Consider the following 25,965-nt stretch of genomic DNA (forward strand, 5'->3'; position numbering starts at 1 on the left):
AGGAAAGGGACCAAGAACAAAGTTAGTATTAAAAAAAATAACTGAATTACCAACAAAGCAGAAATTGATAAGATGTGACATTGCTGCCATACACAGTAAGATGGAACTCAGCCATAACTTACAATCTTTCTGTAGTACATTCACAGAAACCTATGTTTGCCTTACTGAAGAAAGATGGGTGATATGATACCTTTAAAAAGTCAAATTCTTTGAAACTAGGCATTTCTGATCTCAAAGCCTACTCTGCTACTGAGCCAACCGTTTGAGTAAGGCAGATAGTTTGCCTTGTTAACTCAACCTCCTCATTTTCAAAATAGATGATAGATAGATAGATAGATAGATAGATGATAGATAGATAGATAGATAGATGATAGATAGATAGATAGATAGATAGATAGATGATAGATAGATAGATAGATGATAGATAGATAGATAGATGATGATAGATAGATAGATAGATAGATGATAGATAGATAGATAGATAGATAGATAGATAGATAGATAGATAGATAATAACAACAACTTTACAGACCCTTATGAAAATTTAGCAAATTTTTAAGTCAAGGGTCATAGGTCAGAGTCTCCCTACTCAAAATGATGTGAGGATCCTTAGTGTTTGAGATATTGCAAATGTATCCAAACATTTTTAAGGCCACTCATACAAACAGAAGTAATTAGTTTTTTTTTTCAAGTAACTATCAACTCCTCCCTGCTAGCAAACATCTGGGTATTGGCAAGCATTCTAGAAAGTAGAAAAAGATCTCTTTTAAACAATGTGTATCTTTTCACTAGTTTAGCCATGGAAACTCCAAATGAACTATTCATTCCAACAAGTCTGAGTAAAGCCTAGAATTTGGGCTAAGTACTGAGCAGTTCTGTACACTAGGTGAACTTATTCTTTCAATTATGGGGCATAATTATGGAATAGTCTCATAATTAATCCAATTACTAAGCTTTTATTTTGGCCATTCCTTTGTTTCCCGAGGGCTACAAAAATCAGAGAATATGTTATAATTATTATTTGGGGCTAAATCTAGTATCAGTCATTAACTCTCTGGTTGCCAGTGCAAGGCTTATCATTGAGGAGCTAGAATTGCGGAACATGTAAAGGATTCTTCTCGAGTGACACATTCACGGCTGAACAGCACTGGCATTTAAATGGTAGGGATAGAATAGCTGAAATACTGCAGTTCCCAGGATTGTTCTGCACAACACAAAATGTCCCCGTGTCTTGCAAAATTTTGAACATCATATGGCCATTTGTTCAAGTGTTTAAAAACTTTATAAATCTGAGCCCAAATACTAACTCCATTTTTACATAAACACAAGGTAGCTTGTACAGCTTTGGTACAAGCTCCATCTCAGGTGCATAGCTATTATGCAGACAGAGGGGAAATTATACATTCTATAATATTTGATTCATTAATACAACAGATACTGGTTTGATCTTATTTTGTTTTGTTATTTTGTTATTTTTTGAGATAGAGTCTAATGTAGCCCAGGTTGGCCTTAATCTCACTCTATAGCTGAAGGTAGCTTCAAAATCTTGATTCTCCTGCCTCTGCCTCTGAAATGTTAGAATTACTGTAGTGTACCATTATAGTATATGCAATACAGCATATATTCATCAGTCTCCATTGCTTTATTAGACATCACAGATCCATTATGCCTTACACAAAGTAAATTGTATTATGTACCAATATCTGTAGTGGCACTGTTTTGTGCCGTAACACAATATTTACATGTTACAAACAGTTATTATACCACTACAAATTACTTGGCTATTTCTCACTTAATTATTACTAACACATTCTATTTGCTTGTAGAAACTTTGTATGCACAGCTTGTATTATTTATGAACAGTACAAGAGATCTTTTAAATGATTGCTATCAGATGGGGTGTTGGGCTAAATCAAATTAGGAACCACCAACCTAACCTAATTAGCTAAACTATGAAAGCTTCAGGAGAGTCCGTGCTCTGCAACAAGAGGAAGTATTGACTATTAGGCCTATATAAGGGATAAGACAGTACAAATGTGCTCATTTTTATGCTTACTATTTATAAATACTTTCTTCCTAGGATTCAATTTAGAAATCTCCAAGGCTTCAAAAGTATCCAAATACTGTAACGTGAACAGCCCCCTCACCAAAGCAACAGCTCCCCCACCAGATGTCATTTATGTGCTTGTTCTTTTCATCATATATGGATACAGAGTAGCACTTGAATTTGCTTCTGTTTGGTTGAACATTAAGTGATGTCTCCTGAGCAACGCAAAATATGAACCATTCAGTATATATATATCCAAATTTATGAGAAAGTTACTCAACTGATTCTAAACACGAGAACAATTAAAAATAAAGAAAAAGAGACATGCTTATTTCATCTTTTCTTTGGGGGCAGTATCATCTTCACTTAATAGTTTTAATAGTTTTAGATAACACACATTTTGCCTTCAAGTTATCTCTAGGTTCAAACTGTTACAATGTGGGATTGGAGGAATTCTTGGCGTGGTTCCTAAGTTGTTTGAAAATACATTTTGAGGAGGCAAATGGCAGGACTGATTTGATTACAATGGGAATACAAATTGCATAGGATTATACACACACACACACACACACACACACACACAGGTCTATCCTCAAGACACAGGCAATGAATCAGTGAGCTTGGAGACACTTGAGCAGGTATCTGTGTTTCTCAGTGAAAGTAGAAGAGGCCTCAAACACTTGACTCACTCAAAAGCAAAACCAACTCATACAGAGAGGAGTCAGATATGCAGTATATGGATCCCTTTCACATTTATAGGCAGGAGGGTAGAGTGTTTGGGACATAGGTTCTGGCGTGAGTCTGACTGATGTGAATTCCAGAACACCAACAATTCCTCTAATGACCCTGGACAAGTTTCTTAGCCTTTCTGTATTCTTATGTTCTCATCTATGAAATGAAGCCAAAGGCAGTAACTGTGTCTGTCTGGCAAGGTTGTTATGAGGAGGAACTAGTTCATATAATTACATGCCCTGAACAGTGCCTAGCATTGAATGAGTGTCATAGAATCTGTTATTAAATATGTTGAATTTGCTAATTACCTGGATCAAATGTAAATCTTATAATAAGGAGTGATTTCTCAATATATAGTGCAGCAGTTCTCAACATGTGGATCATGAGCCCATCAGGGGGCATATCAGATAGCCTGCATATCAGATATTACGATTTACAACAGTGACAAAATTACAGCTCTAAGGCAGCAACAAAATAATTTTACAGATGGGGGTCACCACAACATGAGTAACGGTATGAAAGGGTCACAGTATTAGGAAGGTTGAAAACCACTCTCATATAGGAAGGTGTGTCTTGCCTCAAGGTATAATGTGATGCCAGCATAGGCTATAACTCAGATTGCAGACACATTTAAATTTGTAGGAGAGGAGACAATTGTGAGCATGGGAAATCCAAGCCCCCATCCCCGGTCCCATACCCAGGGGAGCTAACTACTCAGTATTGACACTAATCACCAAGACACAGGGAAGAGAACATCTTAAAATTGCTAAACATTTCAGGGAGCTGCAGGTCTTACTAGCAAAGGAAATAAGAAACATTTTTTTTTCCCATTAATCAGGGATGATCTGCCAAAGATAGGGATTCTAATTTGATTCATTTACCAAATATTTCTGGAGGTCTATTGTATGTTAAATGCGGTGCTAAGCAAGGGAATTGAAATAAGAAAATTCTTGCCCTTCACGGAATCTCTCTGAAGAAGCATGTATTTGTTTAGATAAATGGTAGAAATCGTTAACAGGGAAGAGGGGTGGAGTTACAGGAAGCAGGCTTCGTACTGGCTGAGCCATCCAGAGAAGAGAAGGCTGTGTGTTTGGCAAGGCCTAGAATAATGGCGAGCTTGGCTTACAGCACTCGGGTGGCTACATCGTGATTCAAGAATAGCAGGAAGTAATGAGGAAGTAGATATAAAAGCACCAAAAATACTCTGAAGCTGAAGATCTGGGACCAACCCCAAATGGAAAGGTTTCTGTTATTAGACCTCCTAGAGGCATGTCGAAAAAGAAAAATGTGCTGGTCCCAACGCAAGCAAGCCCATCCCAGCTCAGAGCAGAGCTGCCTCTTGAGGCTGGAAGCCAGAGGTCTACAGGCTGCTCGAAATGTCCCTCCTCTCCTTTCTTTACTGTTCACACCATGAACTTTGTCTTCCTCCCATTGCTAAAGTACAAGGGGTGGGGATGCCTTCAGCAGCCACAGCTCAAGTCTCCACATCCTCTGAAGAGCATGTCCTCTCCATCATTATTGAATTGATAACTATAGAATAATTGCTTGGCATATCCTAGGCTGCTCGATCAGACTGTGGTCCAGGACACAGGCATCTGAGCAGGTTACAAGTCACATTGGTTCTTCAGGGAGAAAGTTGGGAGACTGTGGGCACTGTTAATCAAACCAGAGGTTTTAACCTCAGTTTCTATTCTTCTGATGCCTCCAGCAGGACTGGCCAGCACTGCGGAGTGGAACAGACTATGCCAAGCCTAGCTGTGTGGAAAGCATACGATACCATCTTGGAACCCATAGGGAGGGTCAGACCACATGTGGTGCAGGACCTGCCATAAAAGAAACGCTTAATCTGTTTCCTCTTGGCTATGCAACCATTCTTTGTGCTGTACTGGGCAATACATCTGCATTGTCTTGGGTCAGGAAAATGGGCAGAATCCAAAGTCAGACTATAACTTTTATTTTTTTACTTGTTGCATGATTTTTATGCTGACAAATCAAGGCCCTAAAACCTTCCCCTCCCATCTGAGCAGCCTCAGATGGTCTCTATGTAGGCCGGTTCAGGCCAACTCTGCAACTGTCTTAGAGTCATTGCTTCAGACAGGAGCAGAGTGTGAGCCACCACAGAACTCACTGGAATGGTGGCATGGTAGCCAGAAGGGTACACACGGAACTACGGAATGCAAAAACATTAGCAACCTTTTGTTGCCTTTCTTTTTCTGTTTAGGTGTTAGGCAACATCCACAGCCCATTTGCTCTTCTCTCCGCACTGACAATTTCTCAGCTTTCAGCTTCTGTTCACAATTTTATCTCTGCCCTCCCCGCCCCCACCCCCCAGGTCCCAAGGATGTGTTGGGCCACAGGTGAGTTGGCTGTGAAGTTGACAGGCTATTTGGCCTTGTTTCTGGTTACTTTGATATTTCCTCCCTTGTGTAACTAGGATTTAAATGAGTAAGAAGAAACCCTGTATGTGTGGTATGTGTGGGGATTGTATGTGTGCTGTGTGTGTAAGTCTGCTATGTGTGGGGACTACTGCACAAAGGGACTACTGCGGGACCCTTTATATGTCTGAGTGCCGACTCAGATTTTCTATTGAATAGAAACAGGGCACTGGAAACAGAGATCAAAGCCTTTGGCTAGAATATCGGGTGATGGACTTAATTGTGTAGGGCATCAAAAGGGAATGGTGGGTAGATGAGTGTCATCATCCAAAGTAATAAGAATAGTAATGGTTAATAGCACCTAAAGTATGTATGTGATCCATTATAGCCTCAGGGTCTTTGCAGATACTTTCTATCTAGAATCCTGCCTTTCCCCAATTTATGTTATGCTTAATGTATACCATTAGGGAGTACTGACAGTGTTTGAACTAGTAAATAGTGCATCCCCAACTGTCATCATTGTGGGCTGTAGATGACTAATACTATACAGCATATTGTATACTATTTACATTTAGATTAGGAACAACTTCCTAAAATTCAAATTTTTTCTTCACAGGATCGAGAACAATAATAAATGTATTAAGAACCCAGATAACATGTCACCCTTACCATCTGTAAAGGTCATGATAGCTGTTTTGTCCTTGGTGGTCGCTGAATCACACAAATGATTGAGGGTTGGACAGACCTGGCCTTAGTCCTGGGTGAGGTAGTTATTGAACTGCATGACCTTAATACATCACTGGATTTTTACAACGTTGTCTAAGCATCTATGAAACGTACAGATGTCAGTCACTGGACAGGTTCAGAACCCATTTGCAGCTGGTACTCATGGATTTATGGTACTAGCCAGCAAGGTCAGCAAATGCAATGGTGGTTGAATTTAGTGAGTGTTAGACTACTTTGATGGGAAAGATAAAATATGTGGATAAAACCTTAGCATATTAGCAAGGAAACGATTTGTGTGGGACATGTTAGTGCTTGGTTGTCAAGAAACACATCTTTTGTACAGCTTATGACACGTAGAATAAACTTAATAGTACTATTTGCTATCCATTATAGTTCACATTTCCATTTGGTGAATAAAGAATGCTTTTCTAATGTCATATATAAAAATAAATTGTGATGATGGTATGTTTTATAAACTTATTATCTTGTAACATGTAAATCTCATGGGCTAGAAAATTAAATGTTCACGAGATTACATCCATTGTTCAATGTTTATTCACAGGTAAACACATTAATTAGTAGTTTTGATATGTAAAATAACATGGTTATCAGTAACTAACAAAGTAGGTAGGAGCTTGGCTCAGCAGCTAGACTAAGGAGTTTTATAGCCAGGTTTCATCAACCGTTGACTCCATGACTTTAGAGAGTTTATTACCTCTCCACCTCGCTACAGTCATGCCACAGCCACACCACCTCCCACTTCCTGTCGTCCCTCACAGTCTGGATCTTGGCCCTTACCAAGGTTTCTATCATTTTTAGTTATTTCAGTATTCACTAAGGAGGTCCTTTCGACGCTTATGCTGGCTAGTTTTATGTCAACTTGACACAAGCTAGAGTCATCAGAGAGGAGGTGGCTTCAATTAAGAAAAATGCCTCTACAAGATTGGGATGCAGGCAAGTCTGCAAAGGATTTTCTTAATTAGTAATCGATGAAGAGGGCCCAGCCTATTGCAGGTGATGCCAATCCTGGGATGCTGGTTCTTGTTTCTACAGGAAAGCAGGCTGAGCAAGCCATGTTGAGCAAGCCTGTAAGCAGCACCCCTCTGTGGCCTCTGCATCAGTTCCCGCCTCCAGTTTTCAGCCTTGTTTGTGTTTCTGTCCTGACTTCCTTCAATAGAGGGATTATGATGTGGACATGTAAGCCAAAACAAACAAACAAACAAACAAAACAAAACCCTTTCCTCCCCAAGTTGATTCTGCTCATGATGATAAGAAAACTTAACTAGGACAACATTTGAGACACCTCCCCAGTGATCTTGTCTGTTGCCTTTGTTCCCACAATCACATCCTCACTTGTCAATCTCTGAAATCCACCACTGGTTTTGCGTTCAAGAATTCCAACCCTCATCCTTTGCCTTCTTGCCTCATTTCTAAGGTCTGACAATATTCTACTGTCTTGATTTAGAAAGTCCATTCATCCACCATTTCCCTGACCTCCACCCATATCATATCATATACTCTATTTCTATAAACTAAGATTAAATTCTGTCATTAGTTACTGCAACACTTCCTTGTCATGTTGACCTCAGTCCCCACACCCCACACTGCCTCCATACACTTTTCTGCAACACTTCAACACTGGTTAAAACCCATGACCATGTACCTCCATTTCGATGTCACACAAGGGAAGGCAGCTGGCAAGCATACTGTTGGTCTCATTGTAAATACTTGCCTGCTAACTTCCAGTGTGCTCTGAATACTTCCCACTAATCAAGTTACATTAACTTTGTCCATCCAACTTCCCTCTCTCTAGACCACCAGTTAACACTTTCTTTCTCCCTAAACCTCTGACACTCGACCCTTCATCCTCTAGCTAATATCCTCTCTCTATGCAACTGAGCCAAAAAAAAAGCAATCAGATTCAAAACTCCCCCCGTCACACCCACCCATTGCCTGTTCTTTGACTATTGCTTGGCCTCCTGATGATAATGAGGCATAGGAAGTTTATGTTCCTGACTGCGAGGCTTATCAGTTCACCACTGGCATTGTACAGGCAATGGACTGTAAGGCAGAAGCCCTAACTGGAGCCTATAATCCAAGCTCTGTCCAGGTCTTATGACCTCAGGCAAAGAAAAAACACCACAGAGCCCCCACTGTCTTCATATGTACCCTTGATATTGCTGAATGAAGCTTGCATAAATAAATTTCAAATCATTAAGAATCTTGGGTTTAATTTTAATTCAACTTTTCACAGTAGTTTCCATTCTATATTTTATGTGTGAACATGAATATGCTTTACATAAATTATTTTATTTAAAGATGGAGCAGTGAGAAACTGCCACATCCCTGCCTGTGTGTGACTTGTCTCCTCCATAATAGCGCCTATGTCATCAACTGCACACAGTGAAAGGATTTCCTTCAAAGATGTGCAACTAACTCCCTATAATTCTGGGATAAATACATTTTAACCATTATGGTTAAAACTGTGTTTAAAATGATGGTTCTACATATGAAAATGAAATTTTGAATCTTTGTATTGTGCGAATGATGTGTGAGACCATGGGCACACTTGCATCACAACACTAATACAGGAGTAAGAGGGTATCCTCAGGAGTCGGTCCTCACCTTCCACCTCCATTAAACAAGGTGCTTCTTGTTCACCTGATCACTGCTGAATGCACAAGACTAGTCCATCCAGAAGCTTCTGGAAAGCTATTTCCTCGTCCTTCTCCTCTCAGAAGCACTGGGATCACAGATGTTCCCGCCATGCCTCAGGCTTCTGTGTGGGCTCTGGGGATTTGAGCTCAGATCGTCAAGCTTGCAGAGCAGACACATTGCCCCCTGAGCTGTCTTCCACCCCTTAAAATGAGGTTTTCCCTGAAGACATTTTGGAAGTATATAAAATGATTTTGAAAATGCAGCACTCAAGAAAATTTACTTTACCCCTAAGATTTTGGGATCCTGGGACACAACTTTGACCTCTCCTAACCCTCCAAAGTAGCAATAAACAAAAATATACACATGAACAAAATTAAAATTCATGCTTGGCTTTTTTTTTGTCAAAAATAGCAAGTTGGAGAACATAGGAAGTGAGCTCCAACAACACAGAAGACACCACTACTTTGCTTCCTAGCACCTGACTTACAGGGAGAAAGTCTACATGATCTTTGAGTTAAGAAACATCATATAAGGCAGAAGCTAAGTTCTTGTGTCCTCAGATAGGGAAAGTTGGCCTTGAAGCTCCCCTGAATATTTTGGGATTCAGAATTATTTAAGGCAAAAGGAGAAAAAAATAGTCTTGAATGAGTCAGAAGAGGCTGGTAATACTAGCTGCTATTTATTGAATACTTATCGTGTGTCAGGCAAGCACCACACTCAGAGGCATCCATGTAAATCTCATAGCTTCCTACAGAGCAAGCATCTCAGCTGTGTAGCCACTATGCAGAGGCAAGCGGATCTGGTAAGGTTCAGCCAGTTGCTCATGGTTGTGTAGATAGATAATAAGAGGCAGAAGTGAGAGTTATCATGTATCACATGCTCTACTTGCTGTCAGGACTGTTCTCTTCATCTCACTATCATGAAATGAGAACTATAGAAGAAAATTTATAAATATAGCTTTGGGTCTAAATCCAGGAATATTGAATAACTATGGTGTGGCTCTCTAAGTGGAGACCATCAATTGGTGCAGAAGTTGTCTTCAATCCACAGTAAGATGCCCATTTTCCTGGGCCTGTCTTTTCTAGGTCAGATGGCACAATAGTATTGCAATCATTTATTTCTCAAGTCCTCTTGAAATATTCTATCCCCCACATGAACACTAAATCCCCTTTATCTCTACAACACTAAAAAGTGACACTTACCAAAACATTTCCCAAACTTTAGAGCACATCAGGTTTACCCTGATTTGACCTTAAGGATTCCAAATTTTGGGTTCTCTTATTACACACATCTAAGGTTGGGCCAGATACAAATATTTCAGAAAGTAAAGCAGATGATTCTAAAGCAGGCACTTCAGAGATTTACTGATCTTTCAGCCAAGCCAACCTTTATATATTGGTGTTTTACAAAATATAGCTGCCATTAAAGCAGAAATAGTACTGTATCCTAAGAACTCAATGAAACTCACTTATATAATATTTAATAATGAATGATACTGAAGAGGAGCACATATTGAGTTCTTTATTAGTAAACTAAGATATCCCAAATCTTGTTACTGTCATATGTAATGTAGATTAATTTTTATAAAAACCTGTCAGTCATTTTGATTTCTGTAGGTCAACATTTCCATTAATTCAGTATGTCTTAGTTAGTGTTCTATTGCTGTTAAGAGACACCATGACCATGGCAACTCTCATTAAGGAAAGCATTTAACTGGGACTTAGTTATGTTTCAGAGACCCATTATCAGCATGGCAGGAAGCATAGCAGCATGCAGGCAAGCATAGTGCTGGAGGAAGTGAGAGTTCTGCATCCAGATCTGCAGACGGCAGGAGGGAGAGAGACACCAGACTTGAACTTTTGAAACCCCAATGCCTACTATCCCTTAGCGACACACTTTCTCTAATAAGGCCACACCTCCTAATCCCTGTCAAGTACTGCCACTCTCTAATGAGCCAAACATTCACGTATTTGAGTCTGAATGGGGGCCATTCTTGTTCAAACCATCACACCCCAGTACACAAAACTGATGTTGTTCTACATGTATGAACACATCCACAAGTACAGGTGTTTACATATGGCCATGCAGATGTGACCCAAGCCACATGTAGAGTCACAGAACTCACATGATTCATATTGCACAGATAGAATATTTCTTGTGGGGTTTGGAGGCCGGATAACTGGTGGGATTTAAAACTGCTGCGCTGTTTTTCTCTTATCCTCTTGGCAAGTGCTGTAAATAAGAACGCATTAATGCAAAGCATAGCCAGCTAGGTGCAGGCTCCTTGCAGACCTCCATCAGGCCTGCAGTCATTCAGACAAGCCACCCTTAAAGGTCTTGCGATAACCCCCATGTTGTCTGAAGCTCTGGAGTAAGACAATCGCTATTCAAATCTAAGGTCTAGATTTGAGTACCTTGGCAGCCAGTTTGCCAGCCATACAAACCTGATACAAGTAGATAGTTTGCCCTTCCAGGACTCCCCCTTTTTTGTGGATAGATGATAATAGTAAAAAAAAACTATTTCTCAGGGAACTATAAGAAGATTAAATGAATGAATAAGTAGAAATTTCAGGACAATGCCTGAAGTAGAGCTGTAGTCATTTTCTGAATTAAAGTTTGCTCCCACCTTTTCTCTGTGGATTCTGCATCTAGAGGCTCAATAGGTTTGTATTCTGGGCTAATGCAACCAGGGTCTCAAGTTCAATCTTTCTAAAAGCTTGTTAGTCTCGCTCTCTCTACATAGTCTGCTGTGTGTCCCTGACATCCAGCTTTAATCGCAAATGAACAAGATAAGAACTTGGCAATGGGTCTGCATAAATTCACTGCCATACAAGTAAAATGGTTCAGCATCTACTCGTGGCAGAATGTGACCTCCTAGTACGAGAGAAGCCATGGACCTGGGGCTTTCTACTTCTCCACAGATGCACGTATTAAGTTCCTGTGGGAAGTTAGGCAAGTAAATAGTACTAACTGAAGAGAAGGGAGATGAATAAGGGCACAAACACTACAGTGGGAGGCACAGATCACCGTATTACTGTGATTAATCATGTAAATAAGCGAGAGAGGAATAAAATATCTGTCAAGGAACATAATTTGTATTTTACCATTTTCCCAAAGTCCTCCCCTATCTACCAATTTATTTCAATTCAATATATATTTAGCAAGCTTTGCTTTTAATTGAACTGTTCATCCATTTGTTCATTTATTTATTTACTTGAAAATATTAATTAACCAATTGCCACGTAAAAACACTTTGCTAAACATTGTCAAGGGACATTGAAATGATTAATAGGCGTTATTTGCCATCAAGGACTTCATTAATGCACTAAATCATTCCCCAAGCATCTATTATGTACCTCTGATGAGCAGCCACTGTGGAGAGTTCTGGGACACAGATAAAAGGCCGGGTCCTTGTCCTGGATCATGGTCCAATGGGATAAAGATGACAAGTAAACAAGCCATGGCGTTTAGTTTGTCAACTGTCCTGACTGAACAAGCAAAAGCCACGATTTATTGTGTGTTAACTAATAATCACTGAGCAAGTGCTTTGCATTTATTACATCAGCTCTCATTAAGAGCCATAGAGAACAGCTACTGTATCGGGCCCACTTAATGTATGGTGAAAGCAAGGCCGAGGAAAGCTAGATAACATTCGCCCAAACTTGCAGCTAATGTGATAGAGCCAGGGTTCTAGTCTCGACTCTAGGAAGTCAGAGCCCGTTCTGTAACAGAGGAGATCAGCAAACTGGCAGGGTTAATGAGGTTAGGACAGCACCCAGGTCCTTGGAAGAATGAGATACTCTAAGTGAAATGGAAGCGAATGGGCTCAGAGGAAGAAAAGATTATATCCACTTCAAAGGTCATAGAAAACGAAAAGACTCATGCAGGGAGAGCCGGTTTAGGTACACTTTGGAGAATGAGCTGAACCTAGATATTTGTGGTACAGAGAGGAGAGAAGACGTTCTGCAGAAGGAGCAGGGAGGACAAAAGACATAAAGAGGCACCAGAAGCAACTAAGGGAGCAGTCATCGATGTAACACAGGAGCCGTTAAGAGGTGGGGGAGTAAATTACAGAGGTATATGGTGATGGTACCAGAAAGTGAATCTCTACTTTTGAGGCGAGTAGAGAGCTAGGACAGATTCTGAGCAGAGGACTCTGCATCTCGGAAAGCAGGACACATGGATTAAAACTCAGGCATAAAGTAATCGCTGATATTGTCCAACCAAGATGAAAAAGATGGATGAATTTGGTGATAGATGTGACTTTTAGAGAGACCTTGCCTCCCAGGGCATAGTCTCTGTCTCAGTGATTGCTCAAGGCAGTTACTGAGGAATAGGGGTAGTTTAAGGTGGTCTCCAGGACAAAGATTCTGCCGTGGGTAAAGTCAATACTTCCAGAGGATGACTTTGTGGAGCACATGCATAGAATAGAGCAGCAAGTAGCTAGAAAAGTGGAGAAAACAGACCAGAGAGGCAAGAGCAGAGGTGGAGTCTGGTGTTGAAAATAAAGGACACAGAAGAGAAGACATAGATAGTCACAACAAAATATGGTAACTAGTCACTCCATGCTCCCATTTTGCAGACAAGCTCACTGAACTTCAGAGAGACTATATTGCCAAAATTCATGGAGAAGAGAAATGAGAAAAGATCATTTATTTGTTTATTCAAATATATTCAGCTGCTGATATGGGCTTTGTGCTCCTGTGACATGGAAGAAACAGAGGCAAGGGCAGTCGAGTATTGTTTCAGAGTTTAGTGAGCTAAGCGAGGTGCCCCGAAGGGCCATGGTCAGTAAAGAAGAGCCTCCGTGATTGGGCAAAACTAAGCTCTGGGCTGCGAGATTGCAGAATTCCCCTTCTTTAAACTGGTACTCAAATCGTTTGGGTTCCTGCATGATGTCATCCTGCCCACTGGCCAACCTTACCTCTCACTTTTACCTCCTACCATGGTAGCTTACAGTTCCTAGAGGGACTCATGTTGTTTTTCTCCAGCCTCTTCCAGGTTTGGGAAGCTTCTGTCATCCCTGCTGGCCTGGCTGGCATATTTTACCACTTAGCATCCTGACTCCCAAACTTCAAGTTGGCTGTTTCCTCCCTATCTCCTCCTTGTCTCTGAAACTCCCTGTAGTCTTCACTGGAAGTCCTTATGGTATTTTTAGTTTTGTTTGTTTGATCTCTAGTGATTTCACTCTTATCTTAGTTAGGGTTTCTATTGCTGCAACAAAGCACCATGACCAAACAGCAAGTTGTGGGGCAAGCAAGGGTTTATTTGCTTTACACTTACATACTGCCATTCATTACTGAAAGGAAAACTCTACACGGGCCACACCCTAAGGCTCAGTGGTAGGATAAGCATACCTTAGCGCCTCTGAATTTCCTTAAACACAGAAAAGTACTGTGACTTACATGGGGCTTGTATGGAAAGACGTAGGAAGAAGACAGACAGCAAGATCCCAAAGGTGTGGCTTTATTAATGGCACTAATTCTTGAAGTAATGAGGCCCTGCTCCATAAGGGTCAGAGGAATCGGGCCGAATACTTCAATTCAGTGACTGCTTCTTGGCAAGCCTCTAGTCAAGTAGTGAATTTCTAATTTCAGCATGCATCCAGGTCACCGAAGGGCTTATTAAAATGTAAATTTGAGGCTCCCACCTCAGAACTTCTGAGTCAGTAGGTTAAAAGTGAGCTAAAGAACCTGCATTTCTAGTAAGTTCTGCAGTGCTACTGACCCTAATCGTATAGGAGGTTAGTTTAAGGAGCACAGTATTAGTGGCTTTAACAATGAATCACCAGCTCCTGAACTACCTGGGATCCTGAAACACCCGGAAATGTCTGGCTTAGTGTGCCCTAGGAGAGGTGTAGACACAGACTCATTTTCATTTCCCCAAGATTTTAAAGTGAAGTTAAGAATAGTCAAACAACTTCAAGCATGGAACCAGGTACACTTGGAGAAGTAAGGTCTGGACCTTGAGGAATTCGTGGGTTGAATATGTATGCATGTATTTATGCAAAACCAGGGAAGTAAGCAATGGGGGAGGGTGCAGGGAGGGTGAAGAAATGGACAGGAAAAGAAATTCAAAGGTGAGCACTAAGGTGGGACCCCCCAAAGGAGGCTAGACTGGAAAGCAGAATGGACTTGCCCTGGGTTCCCAATGGGGAGGAAGACAGCAATGACGATGCTAGGGTGTGACTTCTAATGAGGATGATTGACAATGGGGTTAGGTTGGCCAAGGTATACAGATCAACAGGACAGATGTATGGGGTTCCTGGGAGACCAGGGCCTGAGATAAGGCCAGACAGAGGCAGGTCAGTGTACAGCAAACATGCCAAGCTCAGGATTCAGCCCAGGCCACCTGCGAGCTGTGCAGAGCCCAGAGGACTCCCTGCGCTGTCCCTGTCACCCCCACTGGTGTCTCCTTGTTATTTTTCATGTAAAAGGCAGATAGGAAAACATAATTCAGACTCCTGGTCTTGTTAGACTGGCAGCAGATTTCAATCCCTTTTACTTATTTGTGGGCCTATTTTCCCCAAGTGCTGCCTTTTCCCTGGTATATTAGTAAACACATTTTTATTCCACTTAATCCTTTTGGCAGCATTAACTCATTCCGCACTCGCTGCCCTTATCTTTCCTTCGAAGAATGTTCACAGACATAGTTAAAGCTCACACATACTAAGTTGTTCTCCTCTTAACTTTGTCTGTTCCGGGGTTTGGGGATGCTTCCTTGTAGAGACCTTTTTTTCCCCCCTGAAGGCAACTTGCTCATCAGCTCAACATTTGTTTTCTGCTTCTCACACCACAGTCTACCACAGTCTCCCTGTGCAGTTCTCTCTCTCTCTCTCTCTCTCTCTCTCTCTCTCTCTCTCTCTCTCTCTCTCTCCTGGACTAATAAAAGGTTTCAGATCCCCATGGCATCTCCCACCAGTCTTGACTTCACTTCCACAAATGACAGCTGCTGGGATTGCCACCGATGGGCTGCGCTGCGTCAAATGTTCTGGCTGGAGCCTATTCCATTCTGTCGAGCTGACTGACTAAGAGAGAAGACTTGTGGAAGTCCAGCAATTGTAACAGCCCAGCCAGAGGCAAGACAGAGAAAGAGACAGTGGTGGCAGAGCCTGCCCTCCTGCCTCACGGACACTGGGAGTGCTTTGCCATTTCTATGGGTTTTTAGCATCCTCCAGCACAGGCCTTACTCTCTCGCTCCACACCACGGGTGCAGTGGCCAGCAACAAAAAGCGGAGGCTGTAATTGTTCAGAACAGAATAACAAGAATGGAAGAGTTTGAAAGTGCCATTTTGAAGTGTTTGGCTTTTGATTTTTCTCGCTCTCTGATTTGAGTGACAGGGGATGGTAAGTACCAATCTGAGGGGATGGACAGACTTTGCCTCCATTACAACCACTGGAAAGCAAAGTCGTTGCTTTATCAGGCGGTCAGGGTGCCATCACACAGAAAACATTCAGAGACCGAACTCTTTGAGGGGGAATATTGAGATTATTATAGTCTCCAAAGGCAGCCTGTATTTCTCCATGAGATCATACAATGCTAAGGCTTAGGCTTCTGGCAGACATGTCCAACATGCAGCTTGAGGGCTGCTTGCAGCCAAGGACAGCTACAGACTCAACCCAACACAAATCAGAAGCTTGCTTAAAATATTGCAAGACGTTTCGTGATCTTTTCTGTAATCCTCGTGTGTGGTTCTCGAGCAAGAACTTTACAGATAACAATGTCGTGTCGCACTGTCGCGAGGTTGGACATAGCTCATACATGTCTCATGATGAACCCACTGCCACATGCACCTAATGTGAGCTACATTCTCAGTGCCAAAGGGTGGGAGACCGTGCTTCCCGGTGCAAAGCATTCTATTTTGAGACGGTGTTATGGTGTTTAGCATTCTTCCCTTCTTTTCTTCGAGACAGTGCTGGGATTGCAAGTGTGTGTCACTATGCCTGGCTCGTTTAAAAGCATCTCAACTGAAATATGCACCATTCCCATGAGCGTCAGCTTTCCTTTCTGGGGCAAAGCCGAGCCAGCCTCATGCTCTTGCTACATTTGTTTGAGTATTTCCTTCTACTTCTTCTCTAGTCTACACATCTCCAAGGGATTCCCTATAACTAACCAACCTCTGGTCCCTCTTATCTGTGTACTCTCCTGCCTATCACTGAATTCCCTAGATTTATATCATGAAGTCTATGATTGATCAGACTGGTATATTCTAAGTGAGATTCACACAGGCCTCCATGACACTATCTCCTCAGTCCTTTCCTGGACACACAGATCCTATTGAGTCTGTATAACATGTCCTTATCTGCAGTCAGATGAGACTCACATGCCTCAAAGTTTGGCACATAGGCCAAGGAGCGACGAGAATACCCATGTCCTTACCGGACCATTCTGCTCCTGTACTCTGGGCTACCACACAGACACACCTCAGTGTCCTCAGTGTTCTCAGGCTAGGAGTATGACAGGAGACTGAATACCACCATGCCACCTCTGTGGCGTGCCTTTAGCAGAAGGGAGTTGCTTAGTCTAGCAGTGACCTGCTTCTCAGAGAAGTTCACATTCAATGAGAAGTCAGTGTGGGAGGCAAAGGCTAAGGCAAAGGTCTAATTGTCTGGCACCATTAGAAACAATTCTGAAGGCCCATCCTAGCTCCAAGATCCCTCCACTCCACGTCCATGCCCCCACCGGGGTACCAGTTACTGTTCTCTTCTCTTTCAGTGCCGAATCTGTGCTCATGCTCCTCACTGAGCATGCTCTTGACTGAACTCTGTAGAAATTGCAAGTCTGCCCCTGCAGCCTGACTTACCGCCTTCACCCATGCCTCTCTCATCCCTCCTCACACCTGCGCTAGGCCACGTGAAGAAGCGGCTCGCTGCCTCTGTCTCCTACAAGTACTCATCTTCTGCTTCACACCCGGCGGCTTTTTTCTGCACACACCTGTCCATCCAGGGGAGACTTGCCTGTTCTGATTATATCAAAAAAAAAAAAAAAAAAAAAAAAAAAAACCAAAACAAAACTCTTCCATGTTTCCCTCTCTCGGGCCAGACAAGATCTAGATAGTATGGATAGTCTATGCTAGGGCAAGAAAAAAAAAATGCCAGAGACACCAGATCCATCTCCACTTACCTGTGCCAGCTCAGCATGTGTCTCCCCCTCTCTTTGTTCTTCCCCTCCCCCTACCCCGCTATTGTCCGTCTCTCAGCACTGCTACAGTCTTAGCCCTGCTACCCACCACTGCTCTGCTCTGTGCTTTTTCCACACCCATCCTAGTTCCCCAAGATTCCAGTCCTCAAGGTCACTGAAGTTTTGTCTTCCTTCTCTCTGTTCCCTGCTCTTGGCAGTCACTGTACCCTTAAAAAGAAGTTAGGCTGATCAAACAAGGACTCTGGGCTAGAATCAGGAAGGCCTGAACAGCAAGACTGTGGTTCCATTATCCCCGCCCCCACATTTGTAACTCATTGTTACAAAGGCAGTGGGTGCCTTGATGCCTTAGATACTAGCCCAAAACCAAAGCAACAGGTGTGCCCTACCAGGTGTTTTTTTTTGGAGGGGGTGAATCAACCAGCTCGCAAATCATGACATGGAGACTTCTTATTAGTTATGAATGCTTGGTCTAGCTCAGGCTCATTTCTGACTAGCTCTTTTAACTTAAATTAACCTGTGTCTGTTCGTCTACCTTTTGCCTCAGGATTTTTTACCTTTTTCTATCTGTGTATCTTACTTTCGGGCTTTCTCCAGTGACTGTCTGGTGGCTACCTGGCTGGCTCCAAGGGCTTCCCTCATTTTCTCCCCTGTTCTCTCTCTTTTTCTTCGGAGCCTAGATTCCTCCTCCTATTTATTCTCTGCCTGCCATCCTCACCTATCCCTCTTCTGCCTAGCTCTTGGATGTTCAGCTTCTTATTAGACTGATCAGGTGCCTTAGGCAGCAAGGTAAAACAAATGCAACACATCTTTACATAATTAAACACACAATTAAACAAATGCAGCATAAACTAATGTAGCACATCTTTGCACAGTCAAATAATATTCCACAAGAGCGTGCAGGCTTCATTCCCTCAACCACACCTGCTTCCTGTGTCCAGTATTGGACACCTCCCCATGGACATGTGTGAAGCGCTCTATTTTGTCCTTCTGGCCCCATTAGGCCTACTAGATCCCTGCTCTCTGCTACATGGATAAACTTACTTTCAAACCATAATCTTTAGTTGTTGCTATTGTGCTCTCTCTCCTGTCCAGGTTATTTTCTGAAAGGAAGAAATGGGGCATTTTCTTGTTGTAGAGATGAACAGTCAATACTATTATTCACAAGAAAACCCTGTTAAGTTCTGAAGGTTGTAAGCAGAGAAAGGGAATGACAGGTCGGTTGAGGTGGTGGCTGAGCCTTGGTAGGGCTGCCCCTGAAGTTGATTTCTACATTCACTCTCTTGCCCCCTCAAAGGTGTGTCTTCCTTTATGGTTGTCTTCCAGGTTCATCTTGCTCTTAATTCCCTTCACAACACATACACTTGCTGGCCACAAACTAACCAGGAAGATGCCAAAAGTGGTGTTATAGTCTAGGCAGAAAATTAAGCTGGCTCTATGCCAGAAAAGAGTTCTAATTCACTTCATGGTAGAGAGAAGCATTAGAGATCACTACTTCTAAATTTTGGTAAATCAATACACAACATTAGCACAGAGAAAGGCAACCATCTTGGCAACCCATGGTATATCTGACTGTTACAGTACAAGAATGGAGCGATCCATAGGGTAGCACCTAGTGAGATGCTCTAGTTCTCTGAGGTTAGAATAAAGCAAAAATGGTTCTGAAATGGGGAGAAGAGGCTAGCCCACAGTGTCTTATTTTCTATAGCTTCATGGTCACTGCACCATCAAAAGCACACCAAATTCCCTCTGTCGTCAATCAGGAGAGTTTTGTGGACACATATGTTAGGTAGAGAGTTCAGAACACAGATCTGACACATTGTTCACCTGACCTTGAGAAAAGTCTTAGCTCTTTGTCTCATTCCCTTGTGTGTACAATTATAACCATCTTAACCTCATTGGAAAGTAATGATGGGACAGTATCTACCTCATAGGATTGTGGACAAAATTGAAGAAGTTAAAGCATATAACGTGACCCTCAGCGGCAGGGACATAGGCAGTACTGTAGACATGCTGCTATCATTATGCCTGCCATTCCCCTGTATCAATAGATTCCTACATTGATTCCTATCAATGCAGAAGTTCACAGTGTGTGTGTGTGTGTGTGTGTGTGTGAGAGAGAGAGAGAGAGAGAGAGAGAGAGAGAGAGAGAGAGAGAGAAAGAGAGAGAGAGAGAGCACAAGGAGTGGTATCTAGGTTTCTCCTGACTTGGGGAGTCTGCAGACACTTTCAACCATCACAGCTTGGGTGTTGGCTGCTACATATACATAGTGGATGAATGCCGGGGCATTCATCTTACCAATGACAAGATAACCCCCATAACAGATGCCAATAGTTCTGAGGTTGAGAGGTTCTCATGTGATGATGCAGGGGTTACCAAGCCTTTTCTGTTAAAAGGTTCACAGTGAATGCAGTTAGCTTTGTAGGTCCTGTAATGTGTGTTGCAGCCACATGACGTTGACACAGTATCATGGAAGCAGCCCATAGATAGTACCTAAATGAGTGGGTATCAGTGTGTTAACGGGACAACTTTATAAAAACAGATGGGAAATCAGATTTGGCCTGAGGCCAGTAGTTAAGAGACACCTATCTAATGCCACCCCTCTTATCCCATATAACCACCTTATACCTCACTCTTTCGGCTTCCCAGTTCCCATTTGGTACAATCCAAGCTACTTCCTTGGAATCCAGACTTTTCCTTTTTCTCTCCTTGCCCTCTTGCCTTTCCTGTGAGAACACACAATGCAATCATCCACCCTCCCTGAAGAAGCTGTGCACATTCCACAGCTTACCCCTGCGACTCTGTCCTACCAGAAACACCTCCACTTCCCTTACTGCCTCCTTCCCTCCTCTCTTTCAGAGGTGTGTGCAATGACCATGATGGTAGTCAGGAAGACACAACTAACGTCTAAAGATACTGGAGTATTGTCTTGGGGCAAGGAGGGGGGCATCAACTTTGCAAAGAAAAGAAGCAATTGGCCTCCAGAGACATTTCCAATATGAATGCATTGGATCTGGTGAGTAATGTGAATGAGAAGGTGGGTAGGGTATCTCTGGGGATAAGGAGGACTTGTCCCCAAGATTTCCCATCTGGGAGAAGGCAGGGTAAATGACACTGTTTATACGGGCCAAGATAATGGGAGTTGGAGCAGATAAGCCATGTGGGAGTAGGCTTCATGTTGCATTCTGGACAGGTTAATTTTAGATACTTATAGCAAATCCATGAAGAGATATCCAGAGGCAGTTAGAGATGGTGGCATAAAAATAAGAAGAGACGTGATGATTGCAGACAACACTTTGGCAACAAGCATGTGGACTAGAGTCAAGGCTCTGGGATGGAGGAGAGCATCGGGGGAAATAATGTAGTCTGGTAATGGAAGGAAGCCGATGACCCTGCGAAGCCTCCAGGAAAAGAAAGGAGACGCAGAGAATGTCACCGAAAACAGGTACCTTCTGATTCTCAAATGTGTAAACTTGCATTGCTAGGGGAATGGAAGGAGGTCAAGGTACATATGCAAATTAATAGAAATGAGAAAAAAATACATCTGTAGCCCTAGATATAGTAACAAAGAAACTTCCAAATGAATTTCTCACTCCTTCAAAGAAACTTGGCTCTGGGTCTAAACCCACACCCTATCCAAACCTAAATGTGCTTCAAAGTATCCAACTGATGCTAATTCTACTTTTGGATCCTGTGCTCAGAGGTGGTATTTATTCCTTGATGGAACCTAAGAGCTATTTGTTGCTCCCTACTTTAAAAAAAAAGTATTCTGATTTAAGGTTCTTGCATATTTTTTAAGTTGTATTTTTTTTTTTTTTTTAACATTTATACGCCTACTACCTGCACCAGGTCATCACTGCAAGAGCAAGGGCAGGCAGAGTAGCTCTTTGATAAAAAAAAAAAAAAAAAATCCAAATTCAGTACTAGGATTATAGGCCAGATGGAACTAAGTATTTATACAAACATGTACATTCTATTGTCTGTTCAAATGAGGCTAAAATGATCGATTCCACGTGTAAGGCACACTGACTGTGACAGTCCCTCTCTTGTTAAAGCTGCAGGGCTTTGCACAATGGGATTAGCATCAAGTCTAAGTGTATGGGATGTCTGCAATTACCCAGTTGGCACTGCACCAGGGAAGAGGTCTTAAGTATTTAATAGGCTGAAACCCAGGTCAAAGAAGAAATAAAAAAGAGTATTTACCATTCACCCAGTTTTGACTTGTCCTGATCTCTTGCAGAATGGAGTTTAAGAAAGTGAAATACATTTGCCACTCTTCTGCCTCACACAGGGTTATTAAGTGTGATGGAAGAAGAATTCTGTGTGTGACAGGATGGTTCATTTTGGTGTTTGCGGTTTGTGTTACCTTCTGAACGACTCCAGACTTAGGCATTCAATTTATTCTTATTTAGCAACTTTTTATCCAGCTGTCAAAGGCATTAGATCTAATCACTGCCACTTTCTTTGGAGAACAGTAACCTCCACATGGCGATATTTTTCGTCCCTTTCAGTGGTAGAAAAAGAGCCAATTAAGCTTTATCCTGCAGAGGTACAATGGCCAAACACACAAAACACAAACCTAGCAACTCCATTAAAGTTTTGCATTGGTAACCTCTGAAAAGTCGAAGGGGGAAGAGAGGGCCAGTCACACCAGGTCTCTGAAGGTCACTTTCTCTTTTTAAATAAAGGGCACACGTGGCCCCCTGCCTCCGGTGTATTTCTTCTGCTTTCCCATAGAGTGGCAGAGAAGAGGAAGAAGAGAGAAGAAAAGAAGGGGTTAGCCTGGATCATGATGTCTGCCAGTAATGGACGAATAATGGCTCATTCCAGGAAGACAGAGAAAATGGGCTAAATTAGAAAACACTTCACAATGCTGGGCCTCAGTATCAAGTTGAGCCAAACTCAATCCAGCACAGCAATTTCCCACCTCCCAACTGTTTCTGCCTGTGCTCAAAACTCCAATTATATCAGCCTGAATCCTTTCCCTAAACTCCTGCTTCTCTCGCTTGCCTCCCCCTGCCCCCACCTTGAGCTCTCTCTGGCTCTAAAAGGGAGTGTTGACTGTCAGAGGATTTGGGCTTCCTTCCCTCCTTCAGCTTTCTTGAACTGCCTCCCTTTCCTCCAGTTTCCTTTATTAAAAATGCTAATGCTACCATTTTCTGCCTGGATCCCCGACAAACACAGTCAAAAGAAGTCGAGGATGGGAGGGAACATGGGTGCAGAAGTGATCTGAACCAAGGAGAAGCTTTTTATCTGGCTGTCCCTCTGTGGATGCTCCCTGCCTTCCCCTGGGGCTCACAGCGGGTCTAGCACAGCAGGGGGTGGGGAAGGAGGGGGAGGATGGATTTTTTTTTTCTTTTTTCATTTTAAAATTAAAATCCCCTAAAAAGAGAAAATGCTGTCCTTGTAACTTTGGCAGGGACTTTCAGCTTTTGTTCTCTTTGTCGGAGTGGCAAATTTCATCTTCTATTTTGGAGGCAGCGAGAGGAAGAACAGAGGCACGCCATAGACCAGGGACCAAGAAAGACCCCAGGAAGAGGAAGATGAGGAGGAAGAGTCAGAGTGAGTGTGAGGAGGTGGTGGCAGCAAAACTCAGAGGGAAAAGAAAACACAGAGGGAAAAGAAAACACAGAAAGAGGAGGTTGGAGTGGCCATAATGAATAGGGAAGAACAAGAATAAAGAAGACTGTGAAGGACCGGGTGGTTAAAGATCGACAAAAACTGCCTATAGAAATGACTTAGGAAAATCCCCAGAGATCAGCTATCTCTATCCCTCATGCCTAGGTATGCGACACAGGACCTTATCCATCAGCCAGGCAATGCGGAGATGGGTATGGCACCCGTACTTCCCACATCGTCTAATTAACATCAACATCACATTCTCAGCCTGCATTTTTCTTTCTTTTCATTCCACTTCCTGGCTGTAGCTACTGTAGAAATATTTCTGCCCTGTCTCATGACATTGCTGTCATACGGATATTACTAGAGCACAGGCGCATCTCATGTAAGTATGGTTACCAAATAATACAGCCTGTGTTTGTTCTTTTCATCTCTCCCTGTAAACTAATGCCTGCCCCCCTATAATTAGTTTTGGTACTCTTTCCCGACGTCCCTCATTCTTTTGTACTTCAGGTAATAAAACATTTCCACATCTGACTGTGAAAGCTGTAGAAGCCATTATGAGTGGCTGTCCACAGCTGGGAAGAAAAAAGTTCATTGAAGGGGAAATAAATGCACAAGCAGGCATCAGGGGACCTGATCCCAGATAATTCAGCATTAATCAGCTGTGTGACCAGCTGGATTAGTGTGAAGCCTGTTTTAGCTCTGGCAGTCTTAAGACCTGATCTTTCTTAAGTCTGCAGAAGAGCAGCTCACTGGGGGATGGGTTTCAGAGGCTCCCAGCTTTGTGCTCAGGTCTTGGCTTCAGGTGCTTTTATGAGCCACGTAATAATTTATTTGACCTTCTGATGGTGGCATCCCCAGAGGAAAGTTCTGGAGATAATACTCGCCTTCTTAGGGGCTCCAAGAAGTAAAAAGAGATTCTCCAAGGTGACTCTCCAATTTTCACAGCTTCTTCAGGCTGAAGAAAATATCTACAAGTTTCATTTACTGTTAGTATTTATATCTACAACTTAGTAGCCTTTAGAAAAAAGCAATAGCTATAAATTCAAAAGAGTCTATATAGCACCTGACAAACACTGCTGTTTGGTTGACAATCTAAAATACCTCTCAATGGCCCTATAAAATGGCAGTTGTGTCCCATGTGTAGGGAATGATGTAAGACAGTGGTTCTCAACCTACCTAATGCTGCGACCCCTTAATACAGTTCCTCGTGTTGTGGTGACCCTCAATCATAAAATTATTTTCATTGCTACTCCATAGTTGTAATTTTCTACTGTTATGAATCATAGTGTAAATATCTGTGATTTTTGATGATCTTGGGTGAGCCCTGCGTTAGGGTCATTCAACCCCCAAAGGGTCATAACCCACAAGTTGAGAACCACTGATGTAAAAAAAGTATGGGTAAAATTGTTTCTATGGATAGAGTAGGCCTCCAACAAATGACAGCTATTTTTGCTACTAATGGCAATATTTCCCAGCATATGAGTTGGACCTAAGGAACAGAATTAATGTTGATCTCATCCAGTTTCATTTCCTTCCCCATGGTGTTAAAAATATGGGCCTCAAGAACACAGAACAAGTTTCAGAAGTCAAGTCCTGGCTGCCACCCTGCTTTGAAGGGTTATGTGTGTGTGTGTGTGTGTGTGTGTGGGCGCATGCACATGTGCGTGTATGTGTGTATGTATATGTATATATATTTTACTTGTATATTTCATATAATAAATATAATGTGTGCTTATATATTTTTGTGGTATGTGTGCTTACATATATATATATATATATATATATATATATATATATAGTGTGTGTGGTTTTATATATAGTGTGTCAAATATAATGATACATACACACACACACACACACACACACATATATATATATGAAAAATTTTAAAGAGAACTATCTTGAGTGAGAATTCTGCTTTGGATCTCATTAGAGACTCCCACCATGGGTTCAGTGTGCCTATTGACATGAAGAAACAGGCTAGAGGAAGATGAGAAAGCCCTCCAGTGTTTGTACATAATCAAAAAGCAAGAGAAACACCTGCCTCCCTTTCTGCCCCATTGGGATTTGCTATCTCTCTTGAGAGACAGAGATTACCTGTAGTCTGTCCTGAGTGTTACTTGGGTGGAGGCTGCTAAAGGGGGCATATCTCAGAAGGTTAAAGAGACTCCCATTACTACAACCTTCAGAAGCAAGGCAGCCATGGGCTCTGTCATTTATTCTGATTTAATACTTACCCAGGACTGCCATGGGAAGAAATGTGCCTCACCTAAAATCCAGATGCTAAAGTCTGAAGTCCCTTTGTGATATACTAGAGCAAGGGCTTGTTAAGAGGTGACTAAATGAAAGAGGACTATAGGGTAGAACTCTTATCAGGACGGGTGTCCTCATAAGGAAAGGAAGGGAGGTCCCAGAGCTCCTTCTACCCCATAAAGACAAGGAGAGTGTGTCCATCAGGAAGTCAGGCATGGCTAATTTAAAAGCACTCCAACCTGTGTCTTGTGGCCTCTCCAACTGTGGACAAATAATTTCTGGTGTATGTTCAAGTCATCTAGTTTGCCGATTTTGTTTTCTTTTTTGTTTCTTCTTACTTATTCTTTGATAATTTTGTACATTTACACAATGCGTTTAGATCTTATCTACTCCCACTCCCTTTTGAGCCT

General features: G+C 42.2%; 1 protein-coding gene across 2 annotated transcripts in view; it reads right to left on the reverse strand.

The window, feature by feature from the left end:
* Window positions 1–25,965, reverse strand: part of Astn1 (astrotactin 1) — a 324,573-nt gene that overhangs the window by 103,106 nt on the left and 195,502 nt on the right. The window lies entirely within an intron of this gene.

This window comes from Arvicola amphibius, chromosome 12, assembly GCF_903992535.2.
Source record: "Arvicola amphibius chromosome 12, mArvAmp1.2, whole genome shotgun sequence".
In the NCBI taxonomy this organism is placed as follows: Eukaryota; Metazoa; Chordata; class Mammalia; order Rodentia; family Cricetidae; genus Arvicola; species Arvicola amphibius.